The sequence below is a fragment of the Dipodomys spectabilis genome, unplaced genomic scaffold (genome assembly GCF_019054845.1).
Source record: "Dipodomys spectabilis isolate Male_0828 unplaced genomic scaffold, ASM1905484v1 ptg000175l, whole genome shotgun sequence".
NCBI classification, from domain to species: Eukaryota; Metazoa; Chordata; class Mammalia; order Rodentia; family Heteromyidae; genus Dipodomys; species Dipodomys spectabilis.
This window is the reverse complement of record NW_024870852.1, coordinates 6,768,716-6,780,699: the sequence shown is the minus strand read 5'-3', so window position 1 is coordinate 6,780,699 and position 11,984 is coordinate 6,768,716. Positions and strand designations below refer to the sequence as shown.

Sequence of the window (11,984 nt, the reverse complement as noted above, 5' to 3'; positions counted from 1 at the left end):
GTACTTCTGCATCAAAGGAGACTAGGAAAAGGAGTTCCTGCCTTTGGAATGGGGGTAGGGAGAAAAATTGATGACATTCAAAGACTTGCCCAAACAGCTGAGTATGGTCTCTCCTGCCTGTCATCTCAGCCATTTGGAGACTATAGGTAGGAGAATCTTAGTTTGAAGCTGGTCCTGGGCAAATACAGGAGATCTTACCATGAAAATACATAACTATAAAAGAAAAAGTGTCCCAAACATAGAAGTACCCTTGTGACCTATTGAGGTTCTTTAATAATGGCCAGGATTTGAGGTGGGGGTGGGGAGGTTGTTAAAAGGGGAATTTACTTCATGTTTGGCACACTGCTCTGTGTCCATTAACTTTCCAGTGGTAAACACTGTCCTAAAATCTCCATCTGTGTAGTTTAGGTGGGATTGACTCCAGTAGTAGTTGACTATTCTACACCAATATCACCATCTCAGAGATGGTTTGGGGATGGACCAGACTAGATTTCCTTACATCAAGCAACTTCATTTTCCAGATGGTGAACGTGGAAATTGCCAATTATCTTAAGATACAGATCCAAACTCTGGGGATGAACTGGGCACAGACAACTAGGTGTAATCTTGGCTTTTTTTTCTCTCTCAAAGAAATGAGGACTAGGGCTGTGAGGAGGAAGGCTAGAGCTGCTATCGGGCAACTTGTGTTGAGATGAGAGATGAAGGAAGACGTAGTCTTGATATTTGTTGAATGTCGAGATTCCTTAACCATTCATAACATTGGAATGTTTTGTTGAATGAACCTATACCTTTCCTGTTTGCTTATACAACGTCCATTTGAGTCGTTTCCTATCACCTGCAATCCATCAAGTTTGTATTATTAGTGTTTTTTATTTACTGGAACAGGCACCGGTGCTATTTACTAAACCCATTTTACAGATGAAACAAAAAAGAGATTAGAGGGGCTGGGAAGGTGGCTCAGTGGTAGAGCGCTTGCCTTGCCTGCCTGAAGCCCTGGGTTTGATTCCTCAGCACCACATGAGCAAAAAGAAAAAAGCTGGAAGTGGCACTGTGGCTCAAGTGGTAGAGCGCTAGCCTTGAGCTGAAGAGCTGAGAGACAGCGCCCAGGCCCAGAGTTCAGGCCCCACGATTGGACCTTCCCCCCTCCAAAAAAAGAGATTAGGTAGCTTCCCTGAGTGTCTGTGGAGGGTCATGTTCAACACCAGATCAAGCCCTGAAAGCAATTCATCAATATTCTGCTGTCCTTGTGACAGAGGAAATATAAACCCAAGGGGTGAGAGTGGGGTTTTGTGGCAAGGGGTGAGGAGAAGGGGCTCCCAGGTGGAGGGAACTGCTTGGTCAATGACAAAGCCTTTCCTCCTGAGAAGAAATCTCATCTGAATTCACTTGTCTCCTTGGGAAAGCCAGTTCCTAAGGAAGTCTTTCTTGTAGAGAGCACCAAGCCCCATTTCTGCAGGACCACCTCTACCCGGTGACTTTTTTGTATTTGTTTATTTTTTTTAGTGCTGGGGATTGGAGGAGAGCCTTGTAGACTGCTAGGGAAGCATTCTACCAGTAAGCGACATTGATCCTTCTTGGTTTTTGAGATGGAGTTTTGCTAAGTAGCCAGGCTGGCCTCCAAGGATCAATCCTCCTGCTTCAGTCTTCTGAGTGGTGGGTTTTCATGTCAGCCATGCTGACCCTATGCCGTGCACTGGAGCCTGGGGGTCCTAGGGTAGGCTGAGCACACCTCCAGTCTTAGAGACAGTTTAGAAGGGCTTTGCTTCCACCCAGAGTTTGTACCTCCTGAATTAAGTATCAGCCCGGGAGTAGCCCAGGGTTTAAATACGTTGAAATTGAGTTAGAAATAACTGTATAAACTAGGACATGTGAAAACCCAACCAGAGGAAGCAGTGCTTGTGGAATATCAAACAGGAATAAACAAATAATATCTAAATAATTGTGACTTTTAAAGGAAAAAAATGTCATACAGTAGCTTTAGCTTTGATTAAACCGGGGTTGGAGTACAGGGTGACTTTAAGTAGTCACTTGTGTTCACACTGGCTTGTGAGTGGCAGGCCAAGAAGGGAATGACATCTGTCCCCTTTCCTGATATTCTGGATTTGTGATTGATGAGCTGAGGGTTCCGAGGCGTGGGCAGTGGGCAGCGTGGAGTGAGGTGCGGAGGGGTGGCTGGTAGAGATTGGAGATGGCCTTCGGACCGTGGCCCTTTGACGTTCCAATTGGAATCTAGTGGAGGCAAAGGAGAGAGGGGACGCTCCTTCCTTTCAAAAGGACAGTTCCCAGCTCCTAGGGTAAACTGAGGTCGGCATTAAGGCTCTGCCGTACTTGCAGCCCTGGCTGTGCATTACGCCCCGCATTGGGAAGGCAGCGCTGGTCAGCTACTTGTGCTTCGGCGTCCAGCGGGAGGAAAGAGACGGGGGCCCCAGGGGGCGCGCGGGCAGAGGGCAGCGTGGGGTCGGGAGTGGGGTGAGTTCCGAGGCCGCGGTCGCCAGCTCCCCGGCTCCGGGGCCTCGGGCGTCCCCGCCTCTCGGGGGCGGGCCGGGGGAGGAGCGCGGCGAGTCTCTGCTCGGAGGCGGAGCCGAGGGCCGGGCTGGAGCCGACCGGGCGGGGTGGGCCGGGGACGCGAGGCGGAGCGGGGCCCCACACAGGCCGCGGCGGCTGGCTCGGGCCCCTACGGTCCCCGGCGGCGGCTGGAGGAGGAAGCCAGGCGGCTGGCGGAGGAGGCCGAGGCCGCGCGCCCAAGATCACTTCCCCGGCTCAGCAGGGAAAGGTACGGCGCGCGCGCCGGCTCCGCGCCCGGGGTCCCCAGCCTCGCCCGAGCTCAGGCAGGGGCTGTGGCCACCGCCGGAGGGCGAGGGGCCCCCGCAGCGCGCCCCTTCCCCGGGAGAGCTGAGTGGGCTTCGGTCTCCGGCTGCCAGCGGGGCGCTCAGGCGGGGAAGGTTGGGGGTGCGCTGCGTTCCAGGAGGCTGGCGGGGAGCGGCGGGCACCGCACCCCCTGGCTCGGATAGGGAGAAAGTGGAGGGGCGACCCTGGGGGGGTGGGGCTTCACGAGCTGGAGTGAGGCGGGGTGGACGGGGGGCAGGCAGGACCCCCGGGTTGCGGGGGGAAGGGGCCCCTGGGACACTCCGCAGACGCGCTCCGAGGGCGCAGACAAAGCCGGGCGCCGACGCCCGGCCACTCGGGCGGCCCAGAGGGTGGGCGCTGGGGAGGACAGAGAAGGATCACAGGGCTTCCCGACAGCCAGGGCTTGAGCATAGGCGGACTGCCCTCTCTCCAGACCCCAGGAGTCGGGTGGTCTAGGTCAGATCGCGGAGCAGCCTTCTTGGAAACGCCAACCCGGGGCTCGCGGGCTGATACCCCCACTCCCCTTGGCATGAGCCAGGCTGGCAAGGTTTGGGGGGGGGTTAGGGTGTGTTAGAGCGCTCACTTTGGAAGAGAAAGGGGTGTCAAGAAAAGCCACTTTCTTTGTGGGGGGTAGGGCTGCTTTAGAGTAGCTGAGGGTCCCCCCCCCCTGCCCCCCCTCCCCCAGTCAGCGGGAGCTGGTACCCGGAGGGGGAAAGGCAGAATGAGATGAGCAAGTGAGATATACCCACAGGTTGTTGGATATACCCACAGGTGGTTGGGAGAACCTGCTGGTGGTGGCGTAGCACTAGTGGTAGGGGCAGCTTGGTTGTGGGTGGAGCAAGCAGCAGGTGCTGGGGGTCAATGACACAAATGGAGGGACAGGAGGGCATTTATCTGAAAGTGGGTGCTAGGTAGGCCTCTACCTTTGCGTTCTGCTGCTTCTATCCCTTCTCTCTCTCTTGTGTGTGGGGGACAGGGGGAGGCTGAAGGAGGTGGGGAGCATCCCAGTCCCTGCCATTGCCTCTCCTTAGGCTCCAAGATCTCCCTTACCCCATCCAGCGGTTACCTCCTTTCTGTCTCTGTCTGTCTCTTAGAAGTGGCTTCTTTTCCCTTGGATCATTCCCCACAGTGTAAGAACAGGCTTTGCTTCCCCCTTTCGTTTTATAGCTCCACTTTTGCCTTGATCCCTGGCTTGCTGCAGCTAGGGGCCCACTTTTCACAATGGATCTTGGAGAGCTGTTTATACTCAACGTGTCTCTTCCTGCTTCTTTCAAGTTTGTGGTTTGAGCTACAGCTTACTTGACCTGGCTTCTGCTCCACGGCTTCCCTGAAACAACCAGTTAGGGTGTCCAGTGGTTAGTACCACAGTTAGAAGACCTTTGCCTTCCTCCCTTAATTTCTTTCAAAACTCTTATCTGTTCTAGCTGGGTACTACTGGTGGCTTATGCCTACATTTCTAGCTACTCAGGAGACTGAGATATGAGGATTGTGATTCAAAGCCAACCTGGGTAGGAAAGGCAATGAGACTCTGATGTTTCCAGTTAACCACCAACAAGCTGGAAGCAAAGCTGTGGCTGTAGACCCTGAATTCAAATTCCAGGACTGGCATGCATGTGTGCATGCACACACGCACACTCACCCTCAAATAAAAACAGAAAACAAGACAAAAAACTCTTGTCTTTGTAGAACCAATAGCCTTCCTTGGCTCTTGGTTTTCTTCTTCCTTTTCTGGCCGCCTCTTGTTTAGCCTTCTTTCCTTGTGTACCCTGGGCTCTTTCCTCAATCCCCTCCTCTCTCTGGCTTCTGTTTCTTCTATCATTTCCACTTAGGCTTGCCTCCCCCCAGTCTTTATTCTTCTTGATTTTTAAAAATCAGTTATAAACACACACATTTTCCATGTTTTCCCTCTTATGTTTTTAAGTAGCAGATTTTTATCTTCATTCAGCTAGCTGTTCTGTCCAACTGCCCTTTTGATGATTTATGTTCTGGATGATGAAGAGCAATGTGGATGGAGCTGAGCCCTGACAACACTGCCCAGACCGGATCAGGATCCTCTCCAAGCCTTGCTATTTCAGTGTGGCTTGTAACCACTTACCTTTTAAGATAGGCAACTAGGTGGCCTCTACTTCCTCCTGCTGCCTTCCTTAAGCCAGTCCAAGAGCAAGGTCTTTGGTTCTTTCCACACAATCGATCTCAGGTCTTTCCATGCTCTGATTGCGTTGTTACTGCCCAAAGCTACTGCCCCAGGTACTACTGCCTGGTGCCAAGCTATTTTTGAAATCTTGCCAGTCTTGCCAGAATGCTGAAGTAGCCCTTCCTATGCTTATACTTGCCCTTCTCTGCTGTTTTCACAGAGCTGCAAGATTATCTAGAACATTTTGGTCAGATCATCTTCTCTGCTAAAACCCTTGATGTTTTCTTGAATAAAACCATGAAGGTTTGGGGTGGCCTATCATATTCTTCACAATCTGGCCACTGCTGATCTTGTCAGCCTTATCTCTGACCGCTGTCTTCTGTGTACTCTTCCCAACAAATATATCCAAGTCCCTTCTGTTTCTTGAGCACCTTAAATTTCTGCCCCATTGGGTCTTTGTTGTGCTGTTTTCTCTGCCTGGAACTTTTCCCCCTCTTTGCGCCTTATTTTTGAGATCTCAACTTAACTTTATTTCTTTTATACCTTCTTCAGCCAGGTGCTGCTGGTTCACACCTGTAATCCTAGCCACTTAGGATACTGAGATCTGAGGATGGTGGTTTGAAGCCAGCCTGGAGGGAAAGTCTGTGGGACTCAAGTGGTAGTGGTGTGGCATGAAACTTTCCTCAAATGTTTTCCTAGTATAGTTAGAGGACACCTTCTCTCCTGTAAGTCATCATAGCACCTGGTTTGCTTGCTTGCCTGTTTTCTCTCTTTCTCTCTCTCCCTTCCCTTTCTTTCCCTGTTCATGCTTGCTCACTTTCTTTCTTTCTTCCTTCCTTCCTTCTTTCTTTCTTTCTTTTTCCCTCCCTCCCTCCCTCCCTCCCTCCCTCCCTTCCTTCCTTCCTTCCTTCTTCTTGTCCTAGAGCTTGAATTTAGGACCTGGGCACGATCCCTTAGATTTTATTTATTTATTTATTGCTACCACTCTACCATTTGAGTCACAGCTTCACTTTTGGCTTTTTTTGGTGGTTAATAGAAGAGTCTCATGGACTTTCCTGCCCAGGCTAGCTTCAAACCATGTCCCTCCTATCTCAGCCTCTTAGATAGGATTACTGGTATGAGCCACTGGTATACAGCTACTTTCTATTTAAGTGAGGGTTCAGGGACTCAAGTGATATGCTCATAGATCCTGGTTGTTTCCTTTCCATTGTCGTTGTGTTTATTTCCTGTTCTGGAGTTTGAACTCAAGGCTTGGTGCTCTCTTGCTTGCCTGGCACTCACACTTTTGAGCCATGCCTGCCTCCTGCCTGGCTTTTTGTTGATTATTTAAAATTTTATTATTATTATCGTTAAGTAGTTGTACAAAGAGGTTATAATTCCACAAATCAGGTTATAAGTACAACGATTCTTGGGTCAGTGTCACCACTCCCATCCTTTTACCCATTATCCTATTCCTACCCCCAAGTTACGCAGTTCATTTTTTACATAGTGTACATTTAATATAATGAATATACTCACTCTTCCTCCATTCCTGTGCCCCTCCTTTGCCCAACCCCCTAAACATATTTCTACTTCCTGGTATTTGTTTTGATAAACAGTATATTAGTGGTTTACCTTTGGATTCCTACCCTAAGCATATCATACTTGAGTCAGTTTGTTTGCATGTATATGCATAGAGCTCTGTATATGCACAGTTGTATTTTAGATCTAGCTTAAAAAAATACTATTTTGAGCTGGGTGTTGGTGACTCATGCTTGTAATCATAGCTACTCCAGAGGCTGAGATCTGAGGATTATGGTTCAAAGCTAGACAGGCAGGAAACTCTGTGAAACTCATCTCAATTAACCACCCCAAAACTGTGGCTGAAAGTGGCAGAGTGTTAGTGCTCAGGGGGAGTGCCAAGAGCCTGAGTTCAAGCCCCACAACTGACAAAAACAACAAAAGAACCATAAAACAGTATTTTTTTGCATTAGTTCTGTGGGATGATTTCATTGGAACCTTTCTACATGTTTATATATATCTTCATTATAAGAGAACACAACCATCTATCCTATCTTAAAGTGTGTGTGTGTGTGTGTGTGTGTGTGTGAGAGTATTGATTTAGAGCCTCACAGTTGCTAGGCAGGAGCTTTTACTGTGGAGCCATACCTTCATTCCTGATCTTTTTCCTATTTATTTTCAAGATAAATGTCCCAGTTCCTGTCCCAGTATGCACCTGGGTTCAGCTCAGCTCTTGGTTGAGAAATAGTCTTGAGAACTTCTCTGCCCAGGCTGAACTTGAGCCATGCTCCTTCCAATCTCAGCCTCCCAAGTAGCTAAGATTATAGCATGAGCCACTAGCACCATTTATTACAGTTATTGTGACTTTAGCTTCTTAAAGGCTAGAACCTTGCTTGAATAATCCACCTCTATCTGGGGCATCTAAACTAGTGCCTGGTCCATAACCAGTGCTCAGGAAATCTTGAGTCAGGTGGGAAGGAGAAGACTGGACTGAGCAGAAAGACAGAGCTATTGCAATTAGTATAAGATCCCTATAACTGTCTGGTGATTTTGTGGATTTTTATTTATGTTCTTTCCACAAAAGCAGTTGTGCAAGTAGTTGCAAAAATCTAAGAGACTAATGGGATCTGAGAAAGGGAAATGAAGAAGGTAGGGGTAGCTTGAGAGTCATCTGTCTGCCCAGTGGGGTGTGTGTGTGTGTGTGTGTGTGTGTGTGTGTGTGTGTGTGTGTGTGTGTGTGTGTGTGTGTGTGTGTGTGTGTGTTTGTGTGTATGTGTGTGTGTGTGTGTGTTTGTGTGTATGTGTGTGTGTGTGTGTGTGTGTGTCTATGTCTGTGTGTCTGTGTGTTGTGTTAGATAGGAGGGAACATCTTTAATTCGGGAGATAGGGACAATGTAGGACTTATTTCAGCCTACTCCCTTGGGTGGCTGCTGAGTGTCCCGTCCTAGGGGCAGCGAGTTGGAGAGGAAGAAGCAAGTGAGGATGGAAGGATATCTATGGTCTGTGGACCCAGGCTTTCTACCCACAGCTTTCCTTTTTGCTCTCAGGAGCAGTCAAGGGTTGAATTATGGGGCAGTTTCTCTCAGACTGGAGGGCTGAGAGTGAGAGAAATTTAGAATAAGGAGGAAGGGAGCTAGGCTTTCTTAGGAACTAGGGAAGGGCTGAGGTTACTCCATGAGTTAAATGCTGGCTTTAAGAGCTGCTGGTCCAGGTCTGGGGTCAGGCTGGCATGTGTAGGAAAGGCTGTGAGTGAAGGGCATGCTGAGTAGGAGACATCTGGCAGAGGCTAGGAGGCTGGGGCAAAGCCCGGGGTTATTCACTGAGTGCCAGGCATTGTTGTAAGGACTGCACATATTAACTCTTCCACCTCCTTGAGCAGCTTATAGGGTCTCTCTTCCAGAATGTGCGTGCTGAGGCCCAGTCATACATCTAATAGTGACAGAGTAAGGCTGGAACCCAGGTAGCCTGGCTCTAGACTCCAGACCACTGCGCCCCTTCTTGCTTACTTCTCAGCATGTGCCAGTTTCTTAATGTGGGGAGGGGTGTGGGGTATTCCCTGCCTTCCAGAGCTGCCTAGCCTGGTGGGGAGAGGTCACACCTCTAAGGTTGGAAGTGGTCCTTGCTTGGAGGGGTGGCTGAGCTGTTTTTGCCTCATGCCCAGCTTTTCTTCTAAGAGGGGCTTTGGACCCAGACCAGGTTGAGTATCATAAGCACAGTGATTTTGGGTGCTGGGAAGGTCAGTGCTTCTAGTACAAAACCCCCTTAGAGTGCTCCCCTCTCCAGGTTTAGCATTTCCTCCCATAGTTGCCACCCAAAGCCTCAGCCTCTCTAGAGAGGAGGATGGGTAGGTAGAGGCTCTACAGATAGGCTGGCCTGTTTCCCATTCTGTGTAGAATGCTTTGAGGTGGAGCTTTTGGCCTTGGGAGTAGAACTGGAGGAATAGAAACGTAGGAGCCAGAAATGATTGAATCCACTTTCAATCCACTTCACCATTGGCTTTGTCCATACCTCTTTTTGTCTGTCTGTAAAATGGAATGAGAGACTTCGCTTCTTTGCTCCTGGGGCTGTTGAGCCCAGCGAGCTCCTTGAAGTTACATACTCCAGTGCGCTCTCCTTGCAGATCCAGTGCAAGAGTAAGAACTTCCCAAGGGATGCCACTTCCAGGATGTAGGCCAGGAAGGAGGGAACAGGGAGGAGGGTGTGGCAGCCCTGACTGTGAGCCTTTAAGGTTTGGGGTGAGGAGATCTCTGGCAAATGACCCGGCTGGCTAGCTGAGGAAATGTTTGCTGACCATACAAGGATGGGAACTGTTTGCTCCAAATACACAGCCTTAGAGTTTAGGGAGGCAGGAGCAATGGTCATTGTCTTTTGCATTTGGGGAAGGAAACTGAGACACAGAGCAAGCACAGTGCAAGCCCTATGGGTGTTAGGAGGCCTATTGTTGACACCTAAGTCTTTGTCTTTTGAGTTGAATTGCAGGCTGTAGTACAACCTGAGGTAAGTAGGCTAGCGCTGAAGGTGGACAGCTAGACACTGGGCCTTGCTATCTGTCATCCATACTTGGCATCTCTTGTGATCCAGTCTGGTGCTTGAGGCAACAGAGACTTCACTCTCCAAGAAATAAGAGCCATGCCAGGTGAGATGTAATGTTCAGACCAGCCTTCCAGAGGAGGTGAGACTTTGAGAGGTGGTACGCTGTCCTGACGTTGGACAGAGATAGGGAGGGCCATGAATGGTGAGCCATGGCCTGGAGAAGTGGGGTAAAGCTAGGCTGAGGAAAGCCTTGACTACTGAGCTGCTGAGTCTGGACATGCATTAATCCCCCTGGGAGCCATGGAAGGTTCTAGGTGGCTGGTGCTATGACTTGATAGGAGCTGTGATCCCTAAGACTTGAACTCTGTGTTTCACCTGGGCAGCTTGCTCAAGTGCAGGTAGGTCTTGTTGGATTTAGGAGGTGTGGGGTGAGGCCTGAGACTCTCCATTTCTTAACTTCTGAGCCAGGAAAGGGCTACTGGTTCATGGGTCATGCTCTGTTCATGAGGATTTGGACTGGAGTCAGGGGGGACAGGTCCAGGTCAGGTGAAACCTGGAACAGGTAAAGGGAGTCATCTCAGCTCCGTCTTCATGGAACGGGGTGTAGAATAGAGAGGAATGTAGAGGATAGGATGCAGGATGCAGGGGTCACCCTGCTGGGAGATGGGGCTGGGTGAGGGGCTTCTAGGAGCTCAGATCTCAGGCTGGGGACACAGGTCTGATTTCTTGGGCCCTTGACTTGAAGGAGCTTCTGAGTCCATAGGGGATGAGTAAAGTGACGATGCCCTGGGCAGCGTGACATGGCAGGCAATAGGCTGGGCATCTTATCTCTACCTGCAGCTGAGCCTGGTCCTACAGGCAGCCAATCTGGGGTAAGCACCTTTCTTCTAGTCAGGGTGGGACTGGAGATTGGGGAAACAGCTGGTTCTAGCTCCAGCTCCAGCTGTGACACCTCTGAAAGTCCTCCATACTCCACTGGGAACTGTTCCTTGCTGTGGCTCATGGGAGTCCCTATTGTTGCTGCTGCTGGTTACATGAGCCTCATCCATCTGGGTCTTTTCCCACTCTGGCTGACTCCCCGTGGGAGTCAGGGGGTCTGGATGCTTCTCTCTGCTTTGCTCCTGACTGGGGCATGACAGGCAACTGTTTGTTCTCTTTGGTGTCAGTTTCCTTGTTTGTAAACCAAGAAGTTCTATCTCTCCCTCCCACCCAAGGGATTGCCATAGAGTTTGTTAGGTGGGACGGTGGGTTTTTCAAGAGTGACAGCTTAACATTTTTGTTTGGGGTTAATATTAAAACTTGTATGCTGAGGATGGATAGTTTGCAGGGATGAACCATCTAGCCCGCTTTGGGCTCTCCCATGGGCTCTCTGTATGGCCCTGGGTGAACATTTTATCAGTTGAGGTCCTATACTACTAGGTACTGGTAGAGAGAGGGCGGGGAAGGCAGTGCTCAGAGGGGCTGGCAGGACAGGGGTTAAGTTGGTTGCAGATTGAGCCCTCTCACCTACTCAGAAGAGAGCCAGGATATGCCTATCTTACTTCTCTTTGGTCTCTTTCTTTGTGCCAGGTTGTCCTGAGTTGGGGAAGGGAAGAACACTTTCAAAGATGATTCTAGGCAATGTTATGGTGTGCATACGCTAGCTCTAGGGCCTAGGTGCTGTCCTTTAGCTAGTGTTCTACCATTTGAGCCATAGGTCCACTTCTGGCCTTTTGGGTGGTTAATTAGAGATAAGTGTCTCACGAACTTTCCTTCCCAGGCTATCTTTAAACTCTGATCTTCAGACCTCAGTGTCCTGAGTAGTTAGGGTTACAGGAGAGAGCCTGTTAAAAAGCCAATACCTGGCTAACCTCAAGGTTTTGAGGGACAAATAAGGAGTAGAAACGAGCAAATCCACTCCACCATCCTGTGGGACATTCACAATGCATTTATGGAACTTAAAAGTTCTGACAAGTCCTGTAGAAAAGAAACCATTTTGTGTTTCCAAAACTGATTTGACTATGGACCTCTTTTCCAAGGACTTCTTCATAATATTCTATTGAGCAGGACAGTAGCCATTGGGAACAGCTCATGGGAAAGGATGTTGCTATTTGAGAGACCACAAACCTGAGTGCTGGATGGCTTCTTTGGAGAAGTTGACTTGGTAGGATATATATATGTATATATATATATATATATATATATATATATATATATATATATATATATATATATGTAGGATATATATGTATGTATGTGTGTATATATATATATATATATATATATATATATATATATATATATAGTGTGTGTGTGTGTGTGTGTGTGTGTGTGTGTGTGTGTGTGCGCTGGTCCTGGCCTGGGCACTGTCTCTGAGCTCTACTACTTGAGTCATGGCTTCACTTCAGGCTTTTTTGATGGTTAATTGGAAACAAGAGTCTCATGGACTTTTTTTGCCTGGGCTGACTTTGAACTATGATTCTCATATCTC

At 49.1% G+C, this 11,984-nt stretch overlaps 1 protein-coding gene across 3 annotated transcripts in view; it reads left to right on the top strand.

Annotated features, from left to right (window-relative positions):
• The first annotated feature begins 2,623 nt into the window (after nucleotides 1–2,623).
• Smox (spermine oxidase) overlaps nucleotides 2,624–11,984 on the top strand; it is a 40,851-nt gene continuing 31,490 nt past the window's right edge. For all 3 annotated transcript variants that reach the window (XR_006149699.1, XM_042694709.1, XM_042694710.1), the window contains exon 1: nucleotides 2,624–2,773. The gene's annotated coding sequence lies outside the window, so the exon portion shown is untranslated. The remainder of the gene's footprint in view (nucleotides 2,774–11,984) is intronic.